Source organism: Pseudophryne corroboree, chromosome 6, assembly GCF_028390025.1.
Source record: "Pseudophryne corroboree isolate aPseCor3 chromosome 6, aPseCor3.hap2, whole genome shotgun sequence".
Classification (NCBI taxonomy): Eukaryota; Metazoa; Chordata; class Amphibia; order Anura; family Myobatrachidae; genus Pseudophryne; species Pseudophryne corroboree.
The window spans coordinates 144,938,287-144,953,522 of record NC_086449.1 but is presented as its reverse complement, the minus strand read 5'-3'; positions in this window follow the sequence as shown (position 1 = coordinate 144,953,522).

Here is a 15,236-nt window from a genome sequence, read left to right as displayed (position 1 = left end):
CACTGCTGTTACGTCCCACCATGCCCTAGTATGGCACTTTGCACTTGTACTTCACCACTTCCGTCTGCACCCACTTTCCTTTGCCCTGGCCTTTTGGCTAGGGCAAGGATCATTTTTACTTTTTCCCCGGCCTTCTGGCTGGGGCTTAGTTATTTATCTATTTATTTTTTCATAGAAACATAGAATTTTACGGCAGATAAGAACCACTTGGCCCATCTAGTCTGCGTTATTTTTATCTCTAACCTTATTTGGTCCTTATTTCTTTGTAAGGATATCCTTATGTCTATCCCATGCATGTTTAAATTGCTCTACTGTCTTAGCCTCTACCACCTCTGATGGGAGGCTATTCCACTTGATGGGAGGCTATTCCACTTGTCCACTAACCTTTCTGTGAAGTAATTTTTCCTCAAATTTCCCCTGAACCTCCCCCCCTCCAGTCTCAGTGCATGTCCTTGTGTCCTATTACTTCTCTTCATTTGGAGAATGTTTCCCTCCTGGACTTTGTTAAAACCCTTAATATATTTGAAAGTTTCTATCATGTCCCCCCTTTCCCTTCTCTGCTCCAAACTATACATATTGAGATTTCTTAGTCTTTCTGGGTATGTTTTATGATGTAGGCCATGCACCATTTTAGTTGCCCTTCTTTGTACAGTTTCTAATGTATTAATATCCTTTTGAAGATATGGCCTCCAGAATTGAACACAGTATTCTAGATGAGGCCGTACCAATGACCTATACAGTGGCATAATTACTTCTTTCTTTCTGCTGCTGATTCCTCTCCCAATGCAGCCAAGCACCTGACTAGCCTTCCTCATTGCTTTGTTACATTGCTTACCTGCCTTTAAGTCACCTGAAATAGTGACTCCTAGATCCCTTTCCTCCTCAGTAGTTTCCAGTAAAGTGCCATTAATACTCTATTTAGCCGTTGGATTTTTGAGACCCAAGTGCATGATTTTGCATTTTTTGGCATTAAACTGTAATTGCCACACTCTTGACCATTCCTCTAGTCTACCTAGATCCTCAATCATTTGTTTTACCCCACCTGGTGTGTCTACCCTGTTGCATACCTTTGTGTCATCTGCAAAAAGGCATACTTTCCCTTTAATGCCATTTGCAATGTCACCAATGATGATATTAAAAAGCACTGGTCCAAGTACAGATCCCTGGAGTAATCCACTGGTAACATTTCCCTCCTGTGAATGTACTACATTTACCACAACTCTCTGTTTTCTATCCTTCAACCAAGATCTTATCCATTCAATAATCCTAATATCCAATCCCAAACTTTCAAGTTTATTTAGCAGTCTGCGATGTGGAACAGTGTAAAAAGCCTTACTAAAGTCTAGATAAGCGATATCCATGGCTCCACCTTTATCCATCACTTTAGTCACACAGTCAAAAAAGTAAAAACGATTTGTTTGACATGATCTCCCCCCAGTGAATCCATGCTGTTTGGGATCCTGTAAATTGCCGGATTTGAGATAATCTACAACTCTTTCTTTTCAGAGTGTTTCCATCAATTTCCCTCACTGTAAGACTCACTGGTCTGTAGTTGTTTGCCTCTTTCTTGCTTCCACTTTTGTGCAGTGGGACTACAATTCCTCTGGAATTACTCCTGTAGCTAATGACTGGTTGAATAATTCTGTCAATGGTGCTACCAGCACCTCTTTAAGTTCTTTTAGTATCCTTGGATGTATCCCATCTGGCCCCATAGATTTGTCCACTTTCAGCTTTGAGAGTTCTGTTATGACCTTCTCCTCTGTAAATGTACTTGTTTCATTTTCCTGAATATCCCTGCAACTTAACTGTGGCCCCTTCCCCTCTCTTTCAGTAGTAAATACTGAGCAAAAATAATTATTAAGATGATCTGCTATCACATTGTCTCCCTCAACAAGACTCCCAGTCTGTCTTTAGTTTTATTATTCCGCCTTTTGTTTTTCTCCTTTCGCTTATATACCTAAAAAATGTTTTGCCTCCTTTACCCACTGACTGGGCCATTTTCTCCTCAGCTTGTGCCTTTGCACATCTGATTACCTTCTTAGTCTCCTTCTGTCTAACAAGATATATCTCTTTGTGTTCATTATTTTGCTTATATTTCCTAAAAGCCATCTTTTTTGCTTTCATGATATTTGCTACTTCTTTCGCAAACCACACTGGCTTCCTTTTCCTTGTGTTTTTCCTAACACTTTTGATACAAAGGTTTGTTGCATGTAATATTGCACATTTTAATGTTTCCCACCCCTCCTGCACTGCTTTCAAGTTCCTCCACTCTGCCAAAGAATCGCATACACATTTTCCCATCCATTTGCACTTTTTTTGCACTTCACCACAGCTTTTTATGTTTTTTTGTGTGTGTGGCCCTTTTTTTTTTGGGGGGGGGGGGGGTTTAGGTGAGACCCTTATGGGCCACCCTCTCCCCTTGTAGCCGAGGCCCTCTCCTTTTGGGGAGGGCTGAACGTTTTTTGTTCCTCAGGGGGGAAGCTCAGCCATCCCTGGGGAGAAAGGGACAACCCTGAGCTGTGAGGGGGAGGGAAGTCCAAAGACCCTTGCCCCCCTAAGGGCCTTTTGCCTCCGGGGTTCGGGGATTCAAGGGGTCCCTCTGAGCTTCAGCAAGGGGGAACCTGTAGATCCTTTTTCCCCTCAGTAGGCCTTTTGACTCTGAGGGGTTGGGGAGTAACGGGACCCTTCTCCTTTTGGCGAGAGTCCAAAATCCTTTGCCCCCAGCACAGTTTTGCAGTGTTCACTGGGTGATAAAGCCACGCACCTCGGGCTTCAGGTAAAAATAAATAAAAATAAACTGGAAACCAATGGTTATCAGGCATCATTGTTAATGATCCAATAAAATACCGGGAACGGATGGTTGCCAACCATTGCATGCTTCTTCCTATGCACATCCGACTGCTGGCTTCCATTGTGCTGCTGCCACCAGGAAGGAGTGTCTACAGCAGAGCTCTTTGCCCAACCACAAACAGTCTATATCCACTGTGTATGCTCATTAGTTAACCATTGATAACTAAACCATCAAATGGTTTCTATGCAATAGCTACAAGTTACATTAAAGCAAGTTGGGATGATGGCAACACTGCTACTATTTGATGGTCATCCCTAATTGTGGGGCACAAAAGTATGGGTGGAGCACGAAAACAAACAAACATTTTTCACACTCCTGTGAGCTCCAGATGACTCTGCAGACGCCTCAGGGAAAAGGGACCCACAAAGGGCTGTAAAGACAGTTGGGTGACCCGGGTGAGAGTACATGGCTGAATCCGGGAGGCATGGCCACGAGTCCACGACTCATCTGAAAAAGCAATGAAAAATGCTATGTGCATTTGTTCGCCCCAACAGGCAGTCTTAGTCCCCAACAGGCCCATAACTAGTTACTTAATACCTCCCCCTCTTTGCGCCCATTGGCCGTCATCCCTTTGTGGCGGGTGGGGTATAGAAGTGTTTGTCTTCTCAGATTTTTGGCCCCTGTATAGGATGATTAATAGTACACACCTCAGGCTAACAAATAAATGGAAACCCTTTTTTGTGCGTCTGTGTGTGTGTATATCTATCTATCTATCTACAGTATCTATCTATTCTGTCTGTCTGTCTGTCTTAATGTGTAAAAAGGGGATGCTGTCTGCCGTAATGTCTAAAACAGGGACGCTGTCTGCTGTAATGTGTAAAAAGCGGATGCTGTCTGCCGTAATGTGTAAAAAGGGGACGCTGTCTGCCGTAATGTGTAAAAAACGAATGCTGTCTGCCGTAATGTGTAAAAAGGGGACGCTGTCTGCCGTAATGTGTAAAAAGGGGGCACTGTCTGCCGTAATGTGTAAAAAAGGGGACGCTGTCTGCCGTAATGTGTAGAAAGGGGACGTTGTCTGCCGTAATGTGTAAAAACGGGATGCTGTCTGCCGTAATGTGTAAAAAAGGGACGCTGTCTGCCGTAATGTGTAAAAAGGGGAATCTGTCCGCCGTAAGGTGTAAAGGGGGCTCTACCTGGTGTAGTGGTGCTACTGTGCGACGTAATTTGAATAATGGAGACTACTGTGCACTGTTATATGAATTGGTATTATTTTGTGACCACACCCCTTCCCCATGAAGCCATGCCCCTATATTTTTTGCGGTGGCCTATGGCGCGCACTGCCCCTGTTTTACATAGTGGGGGGGGCTCCGATGCCGTTTCTTGCACACAGCACTAAAATGTCTAGTTACAGCACTGTTGCCATTTCCCTGGCCCTGAGCAGGTCCCTCCTCACCAGATCCTCTCCAGGGGTGAGGGGGTGGACTTGAACGGGATGAGGGGGGCCCAAAGCATTTTGTCGCACCTGGGCCCACCACTCGCTAGTTCCGCCACTGGCTGGAAGAGTTTATAATCTGGCAGAGAACAGGTAAGAATGTGCGTCTGGTGGCAATGGAATGAATAGAAAGGATGAATATAAGTTGGAGTGACCAAAAGCAGCACAGAATTGAACTGTGGGCTACAGTAGATATAAATGACAGAAGTAAAATATAGATATGGGGTGAGAGAAGGACTAGAGGCAAGGGCGTAGCTACCAAAGGTGCAGGCAGTGCAGCTGCTATGGGGCCCAGAGCTGAGAGGGGCCACCTTCCCTGTCAATGTTACATGTGTTTCAAAAAATGTCCTTGGGGCCTGCAATATATCTAGGTATGCCCCTGGACCTGCTCATTGTAGTGTGGTATAAAATGAACTGGAGGGCATTTTAATGTTATATAGTATGAACCAGGGCACTGTAATAGGCACAATATGAACGGGGAGCACTATATATCATAATGTGAATTGGGGGGTACTGTTAAGTTCGTTTAACTTACAGGAAGAAAAAGCACTACCTTAATACAGAAATGTTCAGGTCACTGCGACCTCTAAGCGTGTGTGTGTTAAACCTCTATGAAATGCGTACACATTGCGTAAGCACGCCGTCACGCTGTAAGCACAAAGTAGCTACACGTGCGGCCGAATGCACTTTAACCTCTAACAGGAAAGGAATGCGGCACCAATTGTATATGTTATGTTGTGGTCCAACGCAGCAACAAATATTTACTTAAAAGGGGGTTCACAGAGAAATACAACAATACAAGAGAAAAGGCTACAACCAATGGATACTTACGTTTGTTTGCCTGCGCCACCCGGATCCGGTCCTCAGTCAATCTGGAAAGATGACCTTCAGAGAATAGACTGAGGCTGGCCAGGAGGCTTGGTTTTTATACAATAGTCCAAAGCATGAAACAAAGGAAACTGTAATCTCTTCTTTCATAGGTCAAAGGGCTGGTCATTTACAGTACATGAGGGGTCATAGGTCGGTTTGAATAGGTGGGCGATGCCTGGTCCAGGTGCACTTGCAGGTGTCCTCCACTGGGTTCCCGCCGAATATCAAGAGTACAGTAAATACAGTGTGATATTAATAATATATTCCTGCGCATAGATATGCGCAGGAGCGTGCTACTTTCTGCAGACTGCCATCGGAATATTGCCCTTGAAATACTGTACAGCTGGATACCAAACACCACATCCTAACCTAATTCTGTCCCCTCATATCCTGTAAAGTTGAATCCCTCTGTTGTTATACTTCCAAAGTAAATGTAACTTGCTGGTGTGGTGCGTGTAGGCTATGTGTAAAATTATGCACTATGTGGATTAAATATCAGATGTGTCTTTGTGGCTTTTCCATGCGAATGCGTATGCTACCGTATTTACTCATACCACGCGTTAATACGCAGGACTTCGTGAGCCAATATACGCAACCTGCGGGCATGAGCACGCACGGCAGAACAAGCACACGCACGGAGGCCACTCTGTGTGGTGTTTGCACGTGATGCGTGTGGGTATAATATTTTCGACTTCGACAGTCCACCCTTTGGCAGTAAACAATAACTGCCACACATAACTAATAATACTGAAAATATTACATTTACAATATGTACAAAATTTCGGATTGCAGGGGAAGAGTTGTAGGTGGGAAAGATATAGCCTAGTGGGATAGGAAAAAGCGTGTATGTATGAGTAAATGTCTGAGGTGCATGTATCATCGTGCCGTATATATTCTAAGTAAGCTTCGAGGTCCTGCAAATTATACATTAAATCCTTCTCATCCCGTATTAAGGGTCTGTACATGGGCAAACAAACACTACCGAGCTCTTTCTAGGCAAAGGCCATTAGCCCTCACCTTTCCGGCTTCTTATACCAACAAATGGGGAGCACATTTATCTGATGATACATGTGGGGGAGACGTATGTGTATGCTATTATGTGTGGATAACATTTATCGACTATGTGTGTCATTAACTGAAGATTGCAGAGATGAGGGTAAGACACATAAAAATACATTTACATAAATTTGGGTATACTGAAGTCTTTTCCGGTTGGATGTCTCTGGGTAGAGGGGAAAACAGAAAAAAAAATGCTGAAAGAAACAGGCCATGAAATTCATTTACAATCCTTATCACAACACTGTTTCTACGAATGGGTCATAAATCAAATCTGTCGCTGTTACAACGCCCTCGCTCATTAGACTCATCAAATTTGTCCTATGTTTGCGCCGCGTCAAAATTCGAACACATCTGAATATCAGATCAATAATTATGACGACACCCAGGATACAGAGGAGAAACTTTCCCACACTTGCAATTACATTTTGGGCCCACTCTGCTAACCCAGAGAACCATTTGAGTGGGTTCAACCATGAGGCCCAGCCGGTCAATTCATTACCCACAGCCATCAAGGTAAGGTTGTGCTTCCTTCTGAACTCCCACTTCAACTGCAAGATCTCGTCCATCTTTTGATCGATGATCTCCGTTGGGTCTTCTGTACTGTTCGTAATATACGTACAGCACTTCACACCATATTGAGTTGCCAGAGTAACACAGTACCCACCTGTCACAGCCGTGACATAATTCAAAACCATTGTATGCTGGACCAGCTCCTTCTTGTAGGCCTGTAATTCCCTACCCGTATACCTGAAGGTGTCATCATACATCTCAGTGATATTATCTATCAAGTTCGCCAGCGCATGGATGTACCTATAATTTATAATTCCTCTGGCAGTATGGGTGATATCTAATGCGAGAAGAATTTGAATCCCGATGGATTCATGGATCAAATCAGAGGCTGCGGGCTCTGTCCTATCTATGAGGTGTCTCTTGACAATGTGTTCATAATGTGTATGAGTATAAGGAGTCTGAGCGTTGTGGTGAATATCCTTCATTTTGTCGTGTGCAATGGTCATAACCTCTGGTAGTACTCTGCCAATATAACACAACCCTTCAGAACTCGGAGTAAGCCACTTGTACGCTTTCCTTCCACATATGCAGTAGGCATCATCTGGAAGGACATAAGGGACAAAATGCAACAAAACCATATCACAGATTTTTCTTATAAAGAAACCGGTCCCCGATTCTCCCACTTGCTCAGTACAAGTATCGGGCTGGATGATGTGGGCACAATACCCTTGCAACACTTTTCCAGCCCACATGGTTTTGATCCCACGTGTATACCTGTATCGAAAATACCTCCCACTTGTGGCTATCTTACGTACAAGTTCGGAGTTGATGGGTACTTTATCAGCTCTATGTGAGAAAGTCATTGTCTGGTTATTCCATGTCACTTCCCAATTTCCTGGTTTCCGGAAATTGGACACGTTAAAGCACAACAGTGACCTATCTACGTGGTACTGGTGGAGCTTCAAGCTAGGGGGCCTAGATATGTTGAATTTTTTGTCCACCGGTCTCCCCCCCCCCCCCCCCACCCCCACCCATAATTCGAGTACCTCATTTACTGTTAAAGGGTATGGCACTAATCCCGACTTACTCTGTCCTTGAGGTACAGTACTTGTGAGCACACCCAGCAATCTCACCAGCACAATGGCACCAGTATTACTGCAGTATGCCTTGTCATGCACAAAGGGTGGAGAATGAGAATACTGGTGAGGGAAAATCTGTACAGACACTGATATGCATGATGGTGTGACAGTCCGTTGGTGAATGCAAACCTGACATTTTTTTTCTCTTCTCTTCTCTCTCCTCTAAAGATGTTTTTTTTTCCATACACAACAAATACACAATGAATCAAAATGCAAAATTTGTGTTCCCTATAGGAGAAGGCAGCATGGAAGGTGAATGGATAAGGTCAGGAGTCCTCAGGGCTTTGGAGAGATGGACAGGGTAAGCCAGTGGCCCCCAGGGCATATCTCCCAAGCCTAGCTGAGGCGGCACATGGTCTGACTCATCTGGGTAAGGAAGGTATGTGCAAATTGGTAAGAGCCTACTGGAGTGCACCAGGGTTCTCTTCTCATGCAGGTAAGAAAGCAATGACATGTCTTACTTGCTTGAGGAAGAATATTGGTAAGACAATACCAACGGAGCCATCCCATATCCCTCCTACAGACGGACCTTTCCAGGTAATACAAATCGAGTTCATACAGTTACCACCCTGTAGAAAGGTAAATATGTTTTAGTATGTACCAATGTATTTTCGAACTGGGTAGAAGCATTCCCCGCTGCCACAAATACTGCCATGTTCACTGCAAAGAAAATCGTGCAGGAATTTGTGTGTAGATATGGTATCCCTAAAATTATTGAAAGTAATAGGGGTACCCATTTTACAGGTGAAGTCTTTCAGGTCATGTGCAAACTGATGGGTATTAATAGTAAGCTGCATACTCCATACCGGCCACAGGCCAGTGCGAAGGTGGAGAGAATGAACAGCACTATTAAGAACAAGCTGAGCAAAGTGATGGCTGAAACTGGACTGTTGTGGCCAGAAGCACTGCCACTAGTGTTGTACAGCATCAGAACCACTCCCAGGTCTACCCTTAACTTATCACCCTTCAAAGTTCTTTTTGGACGACAACCCCATGTAATGATAGACCCCCAGGATGATTTGAAGTGCAATAATGAAATGACTGTACAATATTTTGTTAGGATGAGCCAGCAATTGAAAAACCAGCAAAGGTATCTAAAACTGACGATTCCTGACCTATCAAACAGTAATTGTCCTGACATTGAACCTGGGGATTATGTGATGATTCGAAATTTTCTACGCTCAGGTTGCCTCATTGACAGGTGGGAAGGACCGTATCAAGTTTTGTTGACCAGCACGACAGCACTAAAGGTTGCTGAGAGAGAGACTTGGGTCCACTCGTCCCACTGCAAGAAGGTCGCTGACCCGGAGAAAACTCGTGACAAAGAGAAAGGTGAAGAGAACCTCGTATCACTAGAGAATCTATTCCGGGAAAGCTGAGAGGCAGGACTGTTGGACGGCACCTGAGCGTGGAGAGCAGCAATATCAAGGATGGTTGTCGTAAAAAAAAATTCTTTTCTTTTTTCACCCCCCCCCCCCCCCACTGCATTTTTCTTTTTCCCTATTCTATTTTTGCTCCTTAACGAAATGGATCCACACCAAGAGACTGTGTTCCGGCTTTTTCTTGTGACTCTGTTTTTGTTCAGGACAATTTGTTTTTGTGAGGGCCCCGGAGACGTCGAGCAAGGATCTGGAATGGGTTCTGATGGAGAGTACGGATTCGTAGGACCCCAGGATCAGCGCATCACTTTGGTCAAAGCTGGGATCAGTAAGAGATCTGGTAGTCACGGAGCCCGGAGGCAATGTGAAGGGTTATTGTCTGATGAATACTGCATATGTAGGTATTGCAAAAACATAGTCGAAGATGGGTGTATCCAGATATGTCAGTCAAACAGTAATATCGACATGAGCGGACATCCTTAGAGTGATTACCACTCAGTGGGTACGGTCTTAAACCAAACAGAAATACCGGGTTCGGGCAGAACTCTGAAGGACCAATACGGCATGTGATGTATGAACTGTAATCGGGTCCATGTATTGTACCCTCCTGTAGGTGAACGTAAAAGATGGAGAGGAAACTGTGAAGAAAAACAGACAAGAGGTTGGTAACAGATAAGTTTTGTGGTGGTGAAGAGGATTTTATTAAAACGACAGCTGGATTGGGCACAACGGGGAATTGATTCCCTACTTGGTCTACGCCCCTTTAAAGTTTGTGTTTGTTGTATCACTACTGGGACTATCCCAGCCATCAATCCAGCGTCCTGTCCATCCTAAGTTCATAGGGAACCCGGTACTTTGCGAGATAATTTCCTCTACCTGTGATGGACATGAATCTAGAACAGTGGAATGCAACATTAGTCTTTATGGGTGTCTAACACACTTTGTACTTCCTGAGTGGGAGAACACTATATGTATATCATATTTAACAAAGTCTCTGTCGATTAAGTTAGTCAGGGGCCACTGCTGCTAGGAAGAGAAAAGAAAAAGGTTTAGCATCATAGAGGCCCAATCGTAACTTCAGCAGGTTTTGTCAAAGGGTAATGTTGCACTTATCTCGTTCTTCCCATTTGCTGAATTAGTGTTTTCTATATGGCTTTAAATTCTTACTATATGTTCCTTGGTCCCATCTATGTGTTTGATAACGTGGCTCATGTTCTTTGTCTAGGGGGTCTATTTTTACTATGTGTCCTTGTATTCCTACATTCTCTGGCCACGTGCCCTTCCTTCCTGCAATTAAAACATTTTATTGACCTTTTTTCATCGTCAGGGGTCTGGGATTTAGGTTGGTTGGACATCCCTTTCAGCGCCTGTATACTTACCGTCCTCAGCCTCTTCTCCTGCTGTTCTCTGTGTTTGGAGATATTCCTGTCATGCTCGATAGCGCACTCTCTGAGAGTATCTACTGTGACCCCTCTCCAATTAGGCAAAGAAGTCTGTACCCTGACCTTCAATGCCTTATTGAGCCCGTCCATTAGCACAGAGACGGCAACCTCCCTTTAATTCGCATCGTTCCTTATATCCGATACCCCAGTGTATCTAGCCATAGTATGTAAAGCTCTATGGAAATACTCAGATGTCATTTCATTTTCTCTCTGTTTGATTTTAAAAATTTTGCTCCATTTTACAATTGTGGGGAAATACAATCCTTGTTGTATGTTAATTCGTTCCACGTTCTCCTGATTGTATTCGTCAGTCAGAGGATCGTCTGACTCTATCTTACAATCCGTGATAAATTTTTGGGTGTCAATATTAGGGGGTAGGCACGCTTTCAAAAGTCTCCACCAATCTTTGTTTGTAGGTTCGTGGGCATTACCCAGATCCTTAATAAACTTCTGACATCTAGCTAAATGTCTCCGGGGATCAGGGAATTCTGAAATTATTGACCGCAGTTCTGATCTGGTCCACGGGCAATACATTGCAGTATTCCTGGTGAGGGTTACTCCCTGGCTATCTGTTCTCCCATTGGGAGTTGTTATTACCAAGACAGGATGTAACCCAACCATTCCATTCTTAATCGTCTCACTGTGAGGTGTTACTGTCTCTGCGTAATGTACAGTCTCACACTTACCGGTGGCTATGATCTCACCCGTCCCTTCAGTGGGAGACACCGTCACTGTTCTTACTGGTTGGGCCGTGCCCACCTGAGTTTCCTGCAAGGTGGCTGCCTGAATGAGGGCTGAGATTAGGCTGGATCCATCATCTTCCTTCGACCTATGACCTTGGAGAGAACTTAAGACAGAGTACAATATGCATGGGTTAGGGTTAATACAATTTACATGAATGTTCCTATTCTTTGCCGATGTACCATTGGTTGTAGCCGTTTCGTCCCCATCGACATGTGTCGGTGATGGTGTGCTCGCAATCACATTCCTGTCAGGTTTGGAACTTGCTGTTCGAGCCAGCTCCCTTTGCACATCTCCCTCTTGTTGCCATATATTTAAACAGTCGTTATGTCTGATCATTTGTCCCTTAGACTCGATCAGACATATTTTATTCCTTACATTCTGCAGTACCTCTGGTTTAAAACTACCCATCCTAGGAAATGATGCCTTATCCCCCGCAGTCATACATCTCCATTCATCACAAAAAGCCTCTACGTGCGGACCATACTTACCACACATTACTAACCTTGCAGACCCTTTAGGTCCTATCTCTTCTTCAGCCTGAAACCCTGGCCACCTCTCACCTCTCGCTTGTGCACTTGGCTTCCATTGTGGGCCTTTTAAACACAATCCCCATATGCACAAAGAAAAGCGGTGACAGTTCTTATTGAGTGCTTTCACTCACTCCAGTCCCTGCTGGCCTGTACTACGACCCACTGTAAATAGTGGGATCGTGATGTACCCAACCTTCGGACTGCTATCAGACCCTTCAGCACCGTAATTTCTTTCGGTGGAGGTTCTGTTGGAATATTTTCCTGAGAGGGCCAGAGAAAAATTCCTTTTCGGTATCTTTCCACTGGAATCTTTTTTTAGGGTGAGTAACATACTATCGATCACCCTTTCCAGTGAATGTCTACCAGGGAGAATTCCTGAAGAACATCAGTGAAAAACCCCTTGTTTACACAATCACATCTGCGTATGCTTTACAAAGTGCCTATGACACACCTGCGCAAAATAACGTAAATGGTATCAAGTTGCGCTGCGCATAACACACGGATGTGCGGTGCAATCACACAGCCTATAGATACTAGTTATCTATATGCCCTACGATCACGGGAGTCAATATTAATCCGCGCTCCTCAGCCGGAGCGTAACACTAAAACACTTCACAAATCACAATCTTTTACGCTCCCCCAACACGTTGTAGTACGTGCCAAACTTCGTTAAATGTGCTAGGTTGCGACCCTTTCTCGCAGCTGAGCCCCTTCTAGTTCAGGCGTTTTGTCAACGGGATCCGGTTTTTCGAGGTTCAATACATCCACTCCTACTTTCAGCCCACACAAATACACAATGTTTTTCCTGTAAAGAAAAATATCATTCCATTTGATTGGTAGCCTATCCCAGAGGTAGTACAGTTTAAACAATGTATTATAATAATCTGCTTTTAAAATCAGATAGTTATTTGCTACTGTATAAATGTCTTCTATCCCACCTTAAATTGAACTGCTATTGTGCGGTTATAACTTGCACTCGCAACTTCACGCAACCTTGCGTAAACACGCAACCGTGTGCGTCCCTGCGCCACGTGCACGCTCCTGTACACTTTCCTCTCGTACCGTACCATGTGTACAACGTGCATTCGCAACTCACTAATCCACACTATATCACGATAAATGTGAGCAACAAAATACTACTGCTCACTAACACAACACACAATTGTTCCTTACACTCGCCGGAAGTTACCCCCAAAGGTAATCCTCTTTTGAGTGTATACCTAAACGTTTAGGCTGGAATTGCATTTCGTGTTTTTAAAATTACTCCCTTAACACACTAATTCAAATATACTGTATTTATAGCAAATAAATGTATCCGATTTCACACAGATCTATAATGACTATTATAACATATGGCAACAATATGTGAGAATGTATGCAAAGTTTCGGTATGCTTTGTGAACGCTTTCGCGCCAAAAGTTACACACAAATAATAAATGGCTTTTTTCCTGTTTGTCCCTTGGGTTACACCAGCACCTCTAAGACTATACAGAACAGACGTGGTATAACAACACAGGATGGTATTAAACACAATGCAAGGTTACTTAAGATGCGTCTCCACCCTTTGTTGATAGATCAAAGTCTGTTATGGCCTGCAAGTCTGTAAGTATGTGGTGAACCGGGCGAGTCCCCAATTGTTAAGTTCGTTTAACTTACAGGAAGGAAAAGCACTACCTTAATACAGAAATGTTCAGGTCACTGCGACCTCTAAGCGTGTGTGTGTTAAACCTCTATGAAATGCGTACACATTGCGTAAGCACGCCGTCACGCTGTAAGCACAAAGTAGCTACACGTGCGGCCGAATACACTTTAACCCCTAACAGGAAAGGAATGCGACACCAATTGTATATTTTATGTTGTGGTCCAATGCAGCAACAAATATTTACTTAAAAGGGGGTTCACAGAGAAATACAACAATACAAGAGAAAAGGCTACAACCAATGGATACTTACGTTTGTTTGCCTGCGCCACCCGGATCCGGTCCTCAGTCAATCTGGAAAGATGACCTTCAGAGAATAGACTGAGGCTGGCCAGGAGGCTTGGTTTTTATACAATAGTCCAAAGCATGAAACAAAGGAAACTGTAATCTCTTCTTTCATAGGTCAAAGGGCTGGTCATTTACAGAACATGAGGGGTCATAGGTCGGTTTGAATAGGTGGGCGATGCCTGGTCCAGGTGCACTTGCAGGTGTCCTCCACTGGGTTCCCGACGAATATCAAGAGTACAGTAAATACAGTGTGATATTAATAATATATTCCTGCGCATAGATATGCGCAGGAGCGTGCTACTTTCTGCAGACTGCCATCGGAATATTGCCCTTGAAATACTGTACAGCTGGATACCAAACACCACATCCTAACCTAGGGGGTCATTCCGAGTTGGTCGCTCGTTATTTTTTTCTCGCAACGGAGCGATTAGTCACTAATGCGCATGCGCAATGTCCGCAGTGCGACTGCGTCAAGTAAATTTGCTATGCAGTTAGGTATTTTACTCACGGCATTACAAGGTTTTTTCTTCGTTCTGGTGATCGTAATGTGATTGACAGGAAGTGGGTGTTTCTGGGCGGAAACTGGCCGTTTTATGGGTGTGTGTGAAAAAACGCTACCGTTTCTGGGAAAAACGCGGGAGTGGCTGGACAAACGGAGGAGTGTCTGGGCGAACGCTGGGTGTGTTTGTGACGTCAAACCAGGAACGACACTGACTGAACTGATCGCAGATGCCGAGTAAGTCTGGAGCTACTCAGAAACTGCTAAGAAGTGTCTATTCGCAATTCTGCTAATCTTTCGTTCGCAATTTTGATAAGCTAAGATTCACTCCCAGTAGGCGGCGGCTTAGCGTGTGCAAAGCTGCTAAAAGCAGCTTGCGAGCGAACAACTCGGAATGACCCCCCTAATTCTGTCCCCTCATATCCTGTAAAGTTGAATCCCTCTGTTGTTATACTTCCAAAGTAAATGTAACTTGCTGGTGTGGTGCGTATAGGCTATGTGTAAATTATGCACTATGTGGATTAAATATCAGATATGTCTTTGTGGCTTTTCCATGCGAATGCGTATGCTACTGTATTTACTCATACCACGCGTTAATACGCAGGACTTCGTGAGCCAATATACGCAATGTGCAGGCATGCGCACGCACGGCAGAACAAGCACCCGAACGGAGGCCACTCTGTGTGGTGTTTGCACGTAATGCGTGTGGGTATAATATTTTCGACTTCGACCGTACTGTGTGGCATAATGTGCCCCACAAGCTCGCTGCCTAGGTGTCATTCTTGACTCTGAAC